The sequence below is a fragment of the Hydra vulgaris genome, chromosome 03 (assembly GCF_038396675.1).
Source record: "Hydra vulgaris chromosome 03, alternate assembly HydraT2T_AEP".
Lineage (NCBI taxonomy): Eukaryota > Metazoa > Cnidaria > Hydrozoa > Anthoathecata > Hydridae > Hydra > Hydra vulgaris.
In genome coordinates, this window is record NC_088922.1 from 44845001 (window position 1) to 44862326 (window position 17326).

The 17326-nt window shown below is 30.7% G+C and overlaps 1 long non-coding RNA gene across 2 annotated transcripts in view; it reads left to right on the plus strand.

Annotated features, from left to right (window-relative positions):
• Window positions 1–8708, plus strand: part of LOC136077746 (uncharacterized) — a 12174-nt gene extending 3466 nt beyond the window's left edge. For both annotated transcript variants that reach the window (XR_010637246.1, XR_010637247.1), the window contains exon 3: window positions 8577–8708. This is a non-coding gene — a long non-coding RNA (uncharacterized LOC136077746). The remainder of the gene's footprint in view (window positions 1–8576) is intronic.
• Window positions 8709–17326: the final 8618 nt, after the last annotated feature.

Genomic DNA, 17326 nt, shown 5'->3' on the forward strand with positions numbered 1-17326 from the left:
AAACTCTGTGAATTTTTTTATAATTTCTTCTTCTAAATAGTAACTTTGTGGTTTCAATTGAATTTTCTATATGCATTTGATCGTTTGGCATGGTGTTGAAGTTAAAATTCAGAACCTGATGACCTCTTTGGGTGTTTTTTTCAGTGTGAACTAAACAAAATATTCGAAATGGGTTTGCTGTAAAAATTAGATCTAGAATATTTGTATAATCATTATATTTCGCTGAAATGTTTTTATTTATAAATTATATTTCTTGAATAGAATTAATAAATAAAGACTCTTTCGGTCCGATACTAATACTTTGATACTCGTTGTTCCATTTGCAATTTAAAGATGGAAAATTAAAATCGCCACAAATCAAGACATCAGTGTATTTTTTGTTCTTAATAAAATATTCATAACTTCTTTTGATAGAATTAGCTAAAAGACCACAGTTTTTAAGATCAATGTTTCCTGGTCTGTATTTATAACCATCTAAAATAAACTCACCACTTACTTTAATAGAACACCATATTTGTTCAACCTCTTTGTTATTGAGCACATTGTCTTTTATTTCAAAAGCTGAAAAGGTGTGTGGGATAAATATACAAACATAGGTGGTGTTTGTATATTTATCTGAAGTAAATATACAAACACCACCTCCTCTACTTTTTTCACGATCTCTTCTGTAAAGAATATAACCTGGTACATTTGTTATTCATAGATTATTCCACCATGTTTCTGTTATAAAAATAAGTTCTGGCTTTTTTACTTTCATTTCAACAATAAGTTCATTTAATTTGTCTCTTTCTAGCGATGTTGCATTTGTGTATAAACATTTGAAATAACTGGGTTTACTTGAAATACTCAAATTATGAGTTGTCTGATTGTTTATGGTATTCAATTTACTTTGAGATTGAACCCTCTCACTGTTTATATTAAGAATTAAATTTACTTGAGCTGAATCATTGTTTGGTGAGTTAATTGGGTATTTAAAATAATAAAATAATAAAAACCATAATAAAAATTTTCTCTCTCTTTGTTTTCATTATTTTTTTCTCTACATTTTTGTCTCAATAACTTGGATTTATATCTTTTTGTCTTTGTTAAGCCTGGGTTGATAAAAACTTTTTCATACTCTTTTGAGTCACGTAATTCTTTAGCTTTTTTTAATATTGAATTTCTTTTAAATTTATCTTTTAGTAAAACTATAAACGGCGCTTGTTTGTCACTGTTTGATCTTAACTTTATAATACTTTGTATGCTTATTTTAACTTGTAATTTTTTAATAACTTTTTCAATAGCCTTTTTGTCTTCTACTTTAGCTTTGCTTTTATCTTCATTATATGAAGCTTTTACTCCAAGTATTACAACGTTATTTTCTCGTTTTTTTCGTTCCTTCGTTTCCCCTACAACAGTATTTATTATGAGCATTTGTTCAGGAGATTTCTTTACTTTATCTGCCCATGTTACGTTTGCGTAAGTAGTTGCTGATTTTTATTTTCTAATTCTTCAACTCTTTTCATTATTTTTCATTATAATTGTTGAGTTTTACGATCAAACTTCTTAACTCTTTTAGTATCTGCTCTTGTTGTGCTTTGTAAGTGTTAAATTGCGTGACTTGAACACTTACCATTTTCTTTAAGCTCACAAAGTTTGCTGGGTTATTTATTTTTACTTATTAAACACAACAAAGATTAAATTTTAATATTCAAATGTTTATGATATGTAAAACTTTGTTTCTTATCTTAACATGCTAAAAGTTTTTATTTGTTATTGTTTGTTTTTTTACTTAAAAAACGTCTGCCATTATTAAAAGTGGCAAAAATTTAAATATATATTTTAAATTATAAACACATCAGTTCGTTATTACCACTTATTATTAAGTGATATTTCGGTATGAATTAATTAAAAACATGAAATAATAATAAAATAACAGACAACCAATAAAGTTCTTGCGTTATTTTTAAAGTCTACTTCTTTGAATATTCAGTAAACACGATGTAGTGCCACTCTTCATCATTTCTGTAACCAGCATGTGATTAAGTAACATTTTGACATCATCAACAATAGAAGATTCCAGATCTTGCAAGTTATCAAGAAATTCGCAGCAGTCTTCAGACAATTTGTATAGGCGTAATGCACATTGATGATCAGACCTCACATTAAAGTTGTCAAAATCTACAATTTTAAAAGTATAGATGCATGTTTGATACGTAATTTTTCAATAACTTGTTAAACACTAAGAAAATATGTACCCCGAGAACCTTGATGAAGAAGAACATATTTTCGTGCAGTGTAAATATCTACATAAATCTAAAGGCGTTAACAGCCTTTTGATAACTAAATTTACTCCTGCTGTTAACCAAATGGAAACATTAGAATGCGAGTTTATTTTATTGCTGGCGTTAAAAACTGCCGTTTTTCTTTTAACCAGCCGATAGCTTATGGCAGAGTTTAGCGGAGAGATGTGAATACAGCCGTATTCACATCTCTCCGCTGAGTTCCTCAGTTTATGTTTATTCTATTTTATCGTGTTATTAGGATAATTCACACTAAATATTACTATTTTATTTGGTTGAGGTCAGAAAAAAAAAAAATAAATTCTTAAATTTTTCGAAGTTCAAAGTTTTGTTTTTTTATTATTAGATCTTCATAGATGTTTTTATTCTATGCTTTATTTTGTATTCATGCATTTAAATGTTATGAATTTAAGTCTCATATTATTTACATTTTTTTATTGAACATATTACTATTGATAAAAGTATTATTAAACATTTATTTTATTTTACAATGAGATCTTTATTTTCATTTTTGAGAGACTTCAAGGAACGCATAGTTATAACTACTATCGGTCCACAGTGGGTCAGAATGCCCATTTTTGTGCCAAAATTATTTTTTTATTAAATATTATTAAATTTGATATAAATAGAGCTTCTAAACATATTTGTGATTAAAAAAATGATTTTATTAATTTTTTTTTTTCTTAATAATTATAAATACAGCAGAAAAAAAAAAAAAAAATGCATTTTTTTACATCTTATCAACTCAATTCAAACACAATCCACAGAATAAACATTAAAAAATTACATTTTACTGTTTTTAGTAGGTACACAATCTTATGAAAAAAATTTCATGTCTTATCAACTCATTCAAAACAATTTACAACTTTAAGGCAACCATCTATGTCTGCATATATTTAAATGAAGTATTTACAAATTTACAATGTTATCTCCTGATAATAATAACTCCAAAACCTCAACAAGAAAGTCTTTCTTTTTTGAAGTGCAGGTTTGCCTCAAAGATGCTATGACAGGATCAGATGAGCATAGAAATCTTTTCAAAATGTCCTCATTTGCCATACATCTTGAAGCTTTTCGAGCATGAAGTTCATGAAACCGTTTGAAAAATTTGTTTGTTGCCTCCTGTGCTTCTTCACTCATCATTCCAATTGGCAGTGAGATTCTATTAGAAATGGCTGGGCCGTGGATCAGCAGTTTGTGGAGGCTTTGTGGCATGTAGTACAATGGGTACAGTTTCACAAACAACTTTGCAGTTTCTGTACACATCATGGTAAACTTTTCAGTATTTATTTCATAGCCACTTGATATGCTTGACAAAATAATGTGCAATTTTAAAGTTATTTCCTTATTGACACCTGTTATATTTGCAAAAGAAATGGCATCAGTAAATGCTCGTCGAGAAGTGTTGACATCATTAGATGTACCAGATCCTCCAGACTTTGGTTAATCAACAACAAGGCCCATCTGTTGAAGAAAAGCTTGTTGGATGTAAGAATTTGTTTCAGCAACTTGTGCTTTGTCTTCTGCTGTTCTTGCTTGCCACTTTTTGATAGGCAACTTGTAACCAATATGCAGAAAACATTCAAAACATCGAATCCAGCAATGCAGTGTAGATAAACCATACTGCAAGCCTTTTGCCTGGTAATTTCTTACTATGCTGGCATCAATGTTGTTCATCTCTTTTGGTGAGCATCCACAGATAGAGCAACACTGACTTGAGTTAGTGGCCTCAGATAAAGCTGTGTGTACTTTTCCATCAATCATTGTTATTTCAATCACATGCTTTACTTGAAGTACTTTTCCATTGTTTAATATAATTTTTGTACAATTTAAATTCCTTATTTCTTTTTTTAGTTGAGCTTCTTCAGAGATTATAATATCTTTAGACTCTTTTTTAAACTGAAAACGCAAAGGCGACAATACAGAGTTGATGATGGTTTTAGGTTTCGCCACCAAGTTGTCTTTTTTCCACCAGAAAATGAGCTCAAGTGAAGTGATTATTTGTATATTACGGATACCATCTTTAGACACTGTTTGCTTATAGACACTTTGTCCTGTTGAGCCATCAAATCCTGCCTTGTGTCTTAAAGTAGCAAATATGGTTGTATCACCAGCAACTGTTTCAATAACTTTATTCTGTACTTGACATAGCCTTTGTGCAGTGTGTTCGACAAAGCTCTGCATTGAGATTTTAGCAAAAAAATCATCTATCTCTATTTCATTTGGATAACAAGATAATTTTGCTGCCTTTATTATGTGATATGAAGGATAAAGTTCACAGTTTTTTCTCAAAGCAGCATTTCGATGTAGTTGATATCCATCTTTGGTCATATTTGTATCTAAAAGTAAAGCTAGAGCCTCATTGCCAGAGAGCTGTTGAGATATTTTGTTACTATTGTCAAAAATTCTCTTTACTGCATGTACCTCATCAAGTTTATTTTCTTTTTTAAGGGAAACTTTTTCTGCAAAAAGTAGTTCATTCAATGAATGCCCATGTTGTAGAGAGTTGGTACGCATGTACTTTGTTCGAAGTGAACAGTCATCAAAATGCTCAATTGAAGGCCTGCCACGTGTATCTTGTTTCACAGGAATATCAGTAAAAACATTAATCTCTGTCTGTAGCCACTCTTTATGCTTTTTTTTGAAACAAATTATTTTGTTTCAAAGAGTATCAATCTATCAATATATAAAAAAAATTATAACGCAAATAATTTTAATTAAAAAATAGTTGACAGTTTCTGTGTAGCAACACGTATATTTTATTAATTTTTATTTTAAAACTTACAAATCTGGCAAAAATAATTATCTTCAACAGGCCATATAAAATTTAATATAAAAGCTAGTGACTAAAAAATATCTTTTTTTTAAAGCTTGATAAGTATGGAAAACAATTATTACCATTAAACCTACGTTGAACAAAATTTTTTTTTTTTTGGCACACCTTGACCCACTGTGGAACATAGAGACTTGTGCTACTGTGTATAAAAAAGTATAAAACAACGGCAAAAAAGTATTTTAGTAAGATTTCCTCCATAAGTTCGTATGCTTTTAGGGGGAGGGAGCATACAAATAGTGTACAAAAGCGTATGGGATGAGGGGGAGGAGGAGGGGGTAGGTTTTAATATAAAAGTACGTAGGCACTAATAAAAAAAAATTCCTTGGTAAGGTTTGTTTTCCTAATTTAACGCAATTAACAAGTAATTGCTAATGAATAAATGTTTTAAATAATGTTTTAAATAAATGTTTTTAAATAAAGTTATTGAACAATAACTTTAGAGAAAAAGATGTTGTAAACAGTTTTAAAAATGTGGGTAAAAACCTAGCAAACAAAATAACACCAGAAAAAAAAATTTTTTTAATCATATCTAAAAGAAGCGGACTATGTAATGGATGAGCTTGAGGTATCGCATGATGAACTTTGGTTTGCTTTTATTATGATAAAATCTAACAAAAGCGCAGGCCTTGATGGTATAAGCCCTAGGGTTGTTAAAGAAGTTTTTGATATTATTGAATACCCCTTACTCTTTATTTTTAATCTTTCATTTAAAAATTGATTTTTTCCTGACCTTTTGAAACTAGCTAGAGTGGTTCCAATATTTAAAAATGGTGATATCTCAAAGTTATTTAATTATAGACCTATTTCAATACTCCCATATTTTTCTAAAATTCCAGAGCAAATAATGTCTAATTGGTTTAAATAACTATCTTACAACTCATATAGCTCTAAATTATAATCAGTACGGATTTAGAAAAGGGCACTTAACAGAATATGCTGTAATTAAATTAGTTAAAGACATATTAAATAGGTTTGAAATCAGCCAATATACTTAAGTATACACTCCAAGATCTTGGAGTGCTTATTGACATCTCAATAGCCTTTGATACTGAGGACTATGATATTCTTCTGCACAAACTTAAAATTCATTAAGTAAAAAAATTATAATTTTAAATAATTTTGGTCCTATATTAAAAATCGCAAACAATGTGTATCTTATGACAAAACCTACTCTAAATTAGAAAATATTACCTTCGGAGTTCCACAGGGATCTATTCTAAGGCCTCAATTGTTTAGTGTTCATATTAACGATATTTACTTATCATCTAGTATACTAAACTTCAATCTTTTTGCTGACGACACTCAATTTTTTTATACTCACTCTAACATTAAGACAACTACCACATTAACATTACCACTATAAATCGTGATATTGATTACCTTAATAAATGGTTTAAAACCAACAAACTCTCTCTGAACCCTACTAAAAGCAAGTATTCTCTCTTTTCTAAATCTTCTAAATCTGACCTGGCGTCCTTAAAACACCCGGATATTTCAATAGAAAAAACCAAGTTGCAACGGACATTTTCTGTGAAATTCTTAGGCGTTTTAATCAATGAGAAAATAAGTTGGAAAGAGCATATTAATCTAATAGAATATAAAATTTCAAAAAGTATTGGAATTATGTATAAAACTATAGATATATCGGATAAAAACTGTTTAAAATCTATTTACTTTTCATTTATTCAAAGCTATATTAAATATTGTAACGTTGCATGGGCAAGCACTTTTTAAGACTAACGTGTATCTTTCAAAGACAAAAACAAGCAGCCGCTTTATATTAAATTCTAATAAATACATCAGTGCCAATACACTGCTTAGAAAGCTTGGAGTGCTGAATGTTTACCAATTAAATATTTATGATCTTTTATTCGTGTTAAGATTAAAATATCATATGCTGCCTTATATTTTTGAAGACCTTTTCTTTCTTATAGATCATAAATATCAAACAAAGCATTCGTTGCATTATTATCAGGTACCAAAAACTTTGTTAAAACAATCCGAATTCTCAATAACTTACCGAGGGCCACATTTGTGGAACTTATTTCTCCCAAATAATAGTACAACTACAACTTCAATTCAAACTTTTAAAAGTATCTTAAAAAAAAAGTTACTTGATTATGACGTATCTCAAATACTATTTTTTTTCCTTCTCTTTTATTTTTTAACTTCTCCTTTTGTTAAAAATCACCCTTTACATCATTAATTATCTTTAAATTTTATTTGTTCTTTTATCTTAAATTGTATTGAATTCGAAAAAAAAAATGTAACACTTTTTGTTTAAAAGTATTTAATATTGTTTTACTGAGATTATGATATTTTTTTTTTATATGATAGATTATTTTTTGTTTAATATATAATAATACAACGGAGCTGGATGATAAGACTTTTGTCTTCTTCCCGCCACATCTTAACTCCAAAAATATTGTAAATAATTATTATGAAATAAATAACAATATTCAAGAGAAAAAAAAAACCATACCGTTTCATCGTTGTCCATAATACGCCAGTTAACCAATAGAAAAATTGATTTTTTTGACAAAAGATCCTAGTTTGCTAACATAAAAGGATGTATGGTATATGGGAAGAGCTTATAGTGTACCTCTATACACACACATTCCACCCCTAATACACTGGCTGTGAGTAATGCGGACGTGTATTTCAGACAGACCTTTTTTTGAGTCCACGTAAAACAGATTTTACGCTTTGTTATCAATATTAATTATCATTTTTTACGGTCTAACTAACATAGGGTTTCTGAAAAAACGTCCTTTCTAAGTAATGTTAATTTTTATATGACTTCAAAATTGGGATCCGGTGCCAAAACCCAGGGCTTTGGGGTTCTATAAAGTATCTAAGGAAGATTAGGGGAAGTAGGAATCTGTAAAAGGCGTTCAATAAAATAATGGGACGGGGTATGATCATATTTAAAAGTACGCTGGCTCTAATCAAAGAAATAACTCCTAATTCCTACAATTTTTTTCTAAATTAAATCTTTATTTAACTCATAAGAGGGGGTTGGGAGTATTTCAAAAGCGTGCGTACATTTTAAGTGAAGGGGACTTAAAAATAGATTTTTAGTTTTTTAATGATTAATTATATAATAGAAGTGTCTATATAGATAAATAAAATACAAGTTTAACGTAAAATGCCTGTAAAAAACTTGCAGAAAACTTTTGATGTTAATCATTGATATTAAAATGGTCTATTATAGCTTAATGGCTATTTTACATTTCACTCTTACTACGACTGTTGTTGTTGAAAACGCGAGCTATCTGACAATTGGGTGTTTTTTCGGACGAAAATTAACGCCGTGCTCTATATATTATTAAAAAAATAATTTGAATACTAAAATAATCAAAACTGTTATTTTGTTTTATCGAGTTTAGTTGTTTATTTCTGAAGTTTTGATTTAAGATCATTAAAATAAGATGTTTCATATTCTAAAATATCTTTAGGATAAACCATTGGAGTGGCATGTTCAAACACAACCAGGTTTTATTTCCGGCTATGCATGTGTTCCAATCAATTTGGTTTTAAAAGACACAGATTTTGTTTTCGGAGACATCAATGACTGCAACCGTATTTAATATTTAATAAACCGTAATTAACCGTAAAGAATGACCAATGATCAAAAAAGTGGAGTAAACGCCTTCAAAAAACCAATTAAATGTAACTTTGCAATTTTTTTATTGTTGTTAAACAAATAAAAAATACAGCGAATGAAAATAACTAAATTTGTCTTGCCAATCCCTTAATAAAGTTTATTTGGAAATAAGATTACCTATAAGCCAAGACGTTAGTAACAAATAACCCAAAAACTTATGTTTTTATATGATTTTGATGATTCATAAAGTTCATCTTATGAACTTTATGAATTTGATGATTCATAAAGTTCTCTAAACTATTGATTAATTAAAAAAGTAGCAGGGGGTTCTGCAGTTAGGGTTAATCAAACTGTTTAGTTGAAACCTTTATTGCTCATGCTCATACAAGGATGGATTTGAGATTTATAGAGATATAGAATTCGGAGTAAGAAAGTGTCAAGCTTGATATGGAGATGCAACCTTAGCAGATGCTAATTATGCAACGGATTTGATATATGGTTTCCGAGAAAGATCGGATGTAATCCTATCTTTCTCGGAAAGTTAATCCTAGAAGATGAAGGGTAAATGACTCATCGAGTACATTACCGTTCATAAATATATAAAGATCTAAATTATTTCGATAACAATTGGCTGAAAAATATTGAGTTTTATCTGAATTAAAATTTACCAGCCACTGTGAGCCCCATACTGTTCAGAAGTAAGAATCTTTTCAAGCTCAAATGCCCCCTCCAAGCAATCAGAGAGTGTTGGCTTCTTATCATGACAAGAATATATGGTAGTATCATCAGCGAACAATGCCACCTTAGATGTGAGAATATCTGGAAGATCTTTAATGTAAATTAAAAAGAGTATAGAGCCAAGAATTAAACCTTAAGGAACCCCTAAAGTTACAGAATAAGAAGAGTGCTGTCCATTGAGGACAACTTTTATTCTACGATTGGAAAGGAAGGATTCAATAATCTTAAAGATGTTGCCAGATACACCGTCAGTAGAAAGTTTATGGAGAAGACCAGCATGCCAAACTTTATCAAAAGCTTTTGAAATGTCAAGAGCGATGGCCTTAACTTCTTCACCTTTAAATAATGCACGATAAAACCTATCGGTTATTACTGTTAGCAAATCAGCTGTAGAACAAGAAGATCGGAATTCATATTGATTATCAGCAAGTAAGTTATTAGATTCAAGATGAGAAATCAAGTGTTTGTTAATTAAAGATTCAAAAACCTTGATTGTGATAGGAAAATAACTAATAGTAAGGTAGTTAGACGAATCAGATTGCTCTTCAGAACTTTTGAAAATAGGGATAAAAGATGCCATTTTCCAGCCAGCCGGAAAACAAGACTCTGATAAGCACTTGTTAAACAGTTTTGAAAGTATGAATGACAGCTCCGGAGAACACTTCTACAAGACTACAACAGGTATGTTGTCTGGACCACAAGCTGTAGAAGAGTTTAAGCAGGAAATCACTTTTGATACAAGCTGGAGTGATACGAATGTCAATGGATCAACCAGTTTGACGGCTATATCAAGTAGAACGCAATTAGTGGAATCAAGAGATGATATTGATAAAAAGTTTTTAGTAAACAATTCAGCTTTGTCTTTAGGTGAGGTGACAAAGTCTGAACCATACAAGAGAGGTGGAATTACAGATTTGCCCTTATTATTGATACTGTTGAAGATTCTCCAGAAGTCACGAGAGCCTAATTTTTGTTATAAAATACGAGATTCCATGACCTGAGAACAGCGAGCTTTGGCGTTAGACAAAACCTTTTTACAATGGTTTCTAGAAGTAGTAAACAGATGTCTCTTTTCTGGAGAATTGTTTTGCTGATAGATACGGAAATTACGGTTTTGATTGGAAATTACAGCAGCACAATGAGAGAAAAACCATGGAGAAGAGTGAGGCTTGACCTGGAATTGTAAAGAGAGAACAAAAGATTCCATGCCAGCCTGAATTCACAAAGTTATGTAAGAAGCACATTTATCGACAGGAAGACGAAAGATTTCTACCCAAGGGCCATCACGAAGAAAATCACGGAAACAGTCCCAGTCAGCTTTAAGGTAGTTGTAAGAGGTACGATGATAGTAATAGGACAATTCAGATAATGAAGAAGAATAAGATAATAGTTTTAGAGAGATCAAACTGTGATCAGAAGCGCCTAAGGGTGAATGTAGAGAAACTGAGCATTGACTAGGATCAGAAACAAGACATAAATTGAGTAGAGAATGTAAATGATTTAGGTTGTGTGGAAAGCAAGTTGGAAAGTTGACTATTTGAGTTAGAGATTGGGAAAGACAAAGGTTTAGGGCTTTAACGCCAGCAGAGTCACTTACACTAGAGCTTAGCTATTCAGTGTGATAAGCATTAAAGTCACTCACAACAACGATATTGGCTGATCATTAAAGAGAGAGGGCTTTGTCACTTTGATTATAAATAACATCAAAAAGCGTGCAGTCTTGAGATGAAGGAGAGCGTTATAGAACAAAGAGAAAGGCAATAGAGTGAAGTGGTGCTAAACAAAAGTACATAAAATATTAATCTGTGGATTCAAACCTAGTTTCTTGACAAATGAGTAAATCCTTACGAATGTAAATGCCTAGGCCAAACATGTGGCTATTGGAGTCTTGACGAATTAAAGGAAGATAACCATCAACACTAAGATCACAAGATGAGACAGCCGAACTCAAATTAGTCTCTTTTAGAGCAAGTACTTCTTGTGAACTTTGCAAGAGATAAGACGGAACAGAAGAAAAGTTATTTCGAAGACCACGAATATTAGTGAATTATAGGTTTAGAGAACTTGGGTGATGACGATGGTTTTTTGTTTTTTATAGTTTTTGGTACTTTAATCATTTTACATTTTTTAGAGAACTTGGCTCAAAGCATTAATAGTACTCAGTACACTATTTAATAGTCCAAGAAGTTGCCTCATTACTATTAATAAACATTAAGCCGTAACAAAGGGCTTTAAATGTGACCTCAACAATGCACACCAAAAGTACGAACAGGGACACCATCCATGCATGGCACTGTTAGTATTCTGATATTTTTCAGCTGTTGATGAAATCAGCCTCTCTTAGAGCTACCACAGAATTCAGAAAAACCTGACTAACAGCCGGTCTGAGAACCATAAAACTGAGTTTTAGAGCTGTACCCCCATTAGGAGAAAAAGAATGTGTTGCCTAGTCATAAAAGCAGAGACAAAAAGATCCAGCGTTTAACACCCTAAACTGGAAACAATGTATTAAAAATACATGTGTGCCAGCCTAGTCGATGAAGAAGGGGTGCTAGGCTGGTCAACAGATAGAATCTGTTTACCCCTTAAGTCTTTGCCTAGGAGACCTTCTACGAGACAGTAGCCGGATGCGTTTGACATCTGCCCAAGATGAGTAATTTTATCGAGACACCATCTTAAGTCTTTACCCAACCAAGAGTCCCAAGGCAGGGGGTGTTTTAAGTTGGAGTCGTATTCTACAAGGCAGCAGGACATTAAGCAGGTTGTACTGGGTTACATTTAGTACTGGGTTACATGTAGTATGTTGTACTGGGTTACAGTAGCAGGAAAACCTGACCTGACATAAGTTTGTCGGGTCAGTTTGTCTTTGATACAAATACTCCAATAAAATCATAACCTCAGTTTGGCAAAAATGTCCGTTAAAACCTTTTTAAGCCAACAAGACAACCTGGAGAATTGTTTATTTTTTTAGAGTTTATAGTATTATTGAGTTCATCAATTTTGAGTTCTTTAAATGAATCAGTGTTTTTTAAAAGGGCGAATTTCCTTAAGAAGTTTTGAGCAAATTCGCCTTTTTAAAAAAAAACTGATTTAAATATTAGTTGTTGATATTAGAAAAGTTTTATATGAGATATTTGAATTCAAATTTCTGCCCATGTTAACAAAAAACTGTTCAATTTTTTTGAGATTCCGTTTTTGTTGTCATGCTTAATTTTTCTAAGTTTTCTTAATACCACCATTTCAACTTTTAATTTTATTTGAGTAACTTTTTTTCTAGGAATATTTTAAATTCTTTTCAAACAAGTTTTCGTACTATTTGTAAGCATTTTGGTTCGTCTTATTTCTGTTTTTTAAGTATTTACTAGAAAGTTGTTATTTTTAAAGGTTATTTTTTAACTTTAGTGGTCAAAAAAAACTTTGAATATTTTACTTATAGAAGTTGTATTTCAGTTTAGAAAAACTCTACTATCGCTATCTGAGTTCAAAAGGCCATTTCTAGTTACTTGATTATTCCGAATAAATTTTATAACTCTTCCTCCTCCTCTTATAATAGTTTTTTCTTTCAGATAATATCAATTTCTAATTTCTGTGATATATGATATTGACAATATTAATATGATGATTAATATGATGTGTGTGTATATATATATATATATATATATATAATATATATATATATATATATATATATATATATATATATATATATATATATATATATATATATCAGGGGCGGATTTAGCTTTTTTTGAGGGGTGCTGAGCAAACATGTACTGCGAAGATATGTTCATTATCCCCCCCCCCCCGCGCTATGCGAAGGAGGGAGGGGGTGTATAAAAGGGGAGTTCATAAAAAAGGTTTTTATAAAGTACGGGGGAGAGAGTCACCCAAAAGCGTACAAGTTTGTTTAAGAGGTGTTCAAGGCAACGAATACGTACGTAGTTTAACTATATTTTTCATCAACTTTCAACCTCTTTTTTAACAACAATTTTCAACCTCTTTTTTAACAAAAGAAAAGGCTATATCCCTCTGGGTCTTTTACCAGTCTGCCCATCTTTTTATACCCTTTAAACTGCCCGTATTTTGATTAAATAATCAGATAAGAAAGGTTAAAATTCTTATAAACATATCTATTTTATTTCCATAGCAGTATTTTGTATGCAAAGTAATGCAGCAACTTAATTTTATTAGCAGTAATTGACTTTTATATCATTAACAATTCAATAACAGAGCTACCGCTAATAAAAATGATATATATATAAAAATGTAATAACAGACTTATTTGTAAATCCAGTTATAATTAAACTTTAATTATAATTAAACTATAATTATAACTATCAATAAATTAGTATAATGAAAACTTTATAATTAAGTCTGATAAGTCAAACTTTTTCTAAGTAAGATTTTCAATTGCCATTGAACTTTCTATACATACTCTGACATTCGCTAAGTCTGACTATTTATCTATTCCCCATGTCTGACTATTTATCTATTTCCCTTGTCTGACTATTTATCTATTCCCCTTGTCTGACTATTTATCTGTTCCCCTTGGCTGACTATTTATCTATTCCCCTTGTCTGACTATTTATCTATTCCCCTTGTCTGACTATTTATCTATTCCCCTTGTCTGACTATTCATCGATTCCCCTTGAGAGTCAGACTTAACAAGATTCTACTGCATATATTTTTTGAAGTATAATTTTATAATTAAAGAATACAAAAAAAACTGCAGAACTTTCTAGGACCACTATTTAAATTACAGCATTAAAAAAAGTTCACTTTTCAACTAAAGTCATGCATCATATTAGTACGTCATTTAATACGCCATAACACTCTATTAAATATATAAAACAGTAAACAATATATTTATATTATATTATTAAATAAAACAGTTTAAATTGGATCAGAATTTAAAATATCTACAAGTTCTATCAATAAAAGGAAGGAGTTTTGTTAGAGTAGTTGGAAGAGAATTTTTAAAACTACGCCAATAATCTTCCCACATGTTCAATTCGGTCATGATATAGCGTGGTTCCGGAAGTTCATCTTCATACTCATTTAAAAAAAGAAGAAAGTTGCTTCTCCATTGAGCAACATTTAAAACGTTAGTTGGCATTGCAAAAAATCCATTATAAACAGCAATGTTTCTATTAGAAAAACGTAATTGAATCTGGGATGATAAATGGTCAAGAAAAGGAACTGTAATAACTTTCTTGTAATACTCATTAATAGATTCACTAGGACAATTATTTCGATTTAGCAGTTTGCCTATTGTACAAGGCTTGTGCTCATAAACACTAACACTAGCTGCCAATACAACTGCCTCACTATACCAAGCACCGTGACTGTGTTCAATTTCTGATCTTAGTCGCTGTAAAGCAAGATATAACAAATTTACTTTTTCACGTGATGCAAAAACATCAAAGTTTGGAGATTGAAATTGTTTTGTAATTGGTTTTGTTACTTCTAAACAGCGAGACACCACAACTAAAGTAACAAGAAACTGGAAAGATCTAGTAGCAAAGAAATAATTATTTGCATCACGCACTGAGTCATGAATTCAAGACTTTTCATCGTTATTAATCATTAGCTCAAAGCATTTAATTATAGTCGGAAGTACCTCTATAAACACGACTAATCCATCAATTCTGGCAATCCATCTTGTACGACATACATCTATTAGACGAGAGTGATGAGCTTTTGGAAACATTTCTTCATTTTTTTTTTCAGAACATCAAAACGCTTTGGACTAAAATTAAAGAACTGAGATATAACTCGAACATTTGACATTATATTGCTAACTATTTGTATGTTACAGGCATCTGCAACACAAAGATTGAGGACATGAGATCCACAATAAACATACAATGCTTTGGGATAAATTTGGATATAATTAACTTTTTTACAGAAAACGGAATTTATTTTGTAAATTATATTCAAATCAAATCTTGAAATTAGTTGTTAACATTTCAAGGATATTTACAATAGTGCAAGTACTAATTAAGAGTAAAATTCTAACAAATACAGTATTAACAAACATAGCTAAGCTATTATTACCCAAAGAACCTCTGACCGACGTCTTTCATCAGCGGATGAACCACGGAGAGCAATATCCATAATCGCCTTCAAAAGACAAGGTTGATCTACTTCTAATGACGGTCGACCAGGTTTATTTCTGATTTTAAGTTTTCTTCTGACTTCTGGATGCTCCAAGCAGATTTCCTCCATTCTAGCTTTCTTCAGTTCGCTAGTTTTCTTTTGTTGAGCTTGATCATACTTTTTTTTGGCCAATTCTTCTTTTTCTTTTTCAAATCATCCGCTTCAGCTTCAGCAATGAATCCACTTCTCTTTCTAGTCTTTAGTCCAGCAACTTCACTATTTAAAGCTGCAATCTCAGAATTGAGTCGATCTTGAGCCAATGCTCTTGCATATTTTTGATTTTTCGTGGTCAACAAACTCAAAGTTAATGTACTTTGTTGATCATCAATAACAGATCGCTCATTGGTGGGCTCAATAAACTGCGAGGAATTCTTGTCAAATTCAAATGGAGTATACGTGGGGGCAGACTGTTTTGGAGTATTGCCCAAAATGATAATTGCTTGCTCTTGAACTTCATTGCCTTTTCATTAAATAAATTGATTAAATACATTACTCTTGATTCAAGATCCTTATGCAACAGATTCTCTTCTTTTAATGAATTCCATATACTATGGACTTCTTTCTGGATATTAGCCCTTTTTTATCGGGATGAGCATTTCCATACGAGACCATCAATAGGTTAAGTAATGCAGTTTTATTTTATTATTGATTTATTAGTATTGTTTACATCACAATCAGAATAATGATTTTGCTCATCGTTAGCGCAAGCTTTTTAAAAGAGTTTTTCAACCCGCTAGGGAGAAATTAGCGTTTCGAATTTTCGATAGACTTTATGTGTTTGCATTGCATCACGTTTTACAATCAACTAGAGAGCAATTAGAGTTTCATATTTGAAATAACGACAATTTAATTTCAAAAAATGACTAATTTATGAGCTTCATTTTATGAGTTTACTTTGAACCACATTTTATATTCCACTAGGGAGCGAATAACGATTGTGAATTTTATATACAAAGAGTTAATATTTCTAACATAACTTGTTTCGCTGTCAAATGGTAATATATTAATAAAACGATAGTAATTTTTATTTTACGTTAGTAATTGTTATTTATTTAATGTCTCTGGGTAACTTATTATATTAATTTATTATATTATAAATAATTTAATAAAATATAATATCAAATTCCCCGCATTTAATATTAATTTCCCCACAAACAAAACATCATTTCTATACCATTTAGTAGATGTAAATACCGTTAAAATCTGCTCATTAAAACTAAAAAAATAATTTAAATTGACATCATTTTGGCCTCAATACCTCCCTCCCCATTGTCAATTAGTGTCAAACTTTCCAGCACTCCCTCCCCCCCCCCCCCCCTAAACATAACATCATTTATGGATGACCCCTTAATTGTAAAATCATTTATCTTTTGACGTATTTATAATGCAAAACCTTTATAATGAACCCACAAACAAAAACAATCTTCGTAATGGAAAAAATCTCCAAGAAAAACCTTTCTGCCAAACTAAATTTGAACAATTATTTATTTCTTATCGCGGTCCTTTTTTGTGGAATAAAAGAGTTTTGCTTGATTTTGATTTGTCTTTGAAATGGATTTTAAAGTCTTTCAAACGAAAAATAAAAGAAGTTATCTTTTCAACAGAAAATATTATTTCTTGTTTTTAGTTCTTTTGTTTCATATATTTTATCCAGTACATTTATATTTTGAATTCACAGTTATATATATATAGTTTGATTTTTTA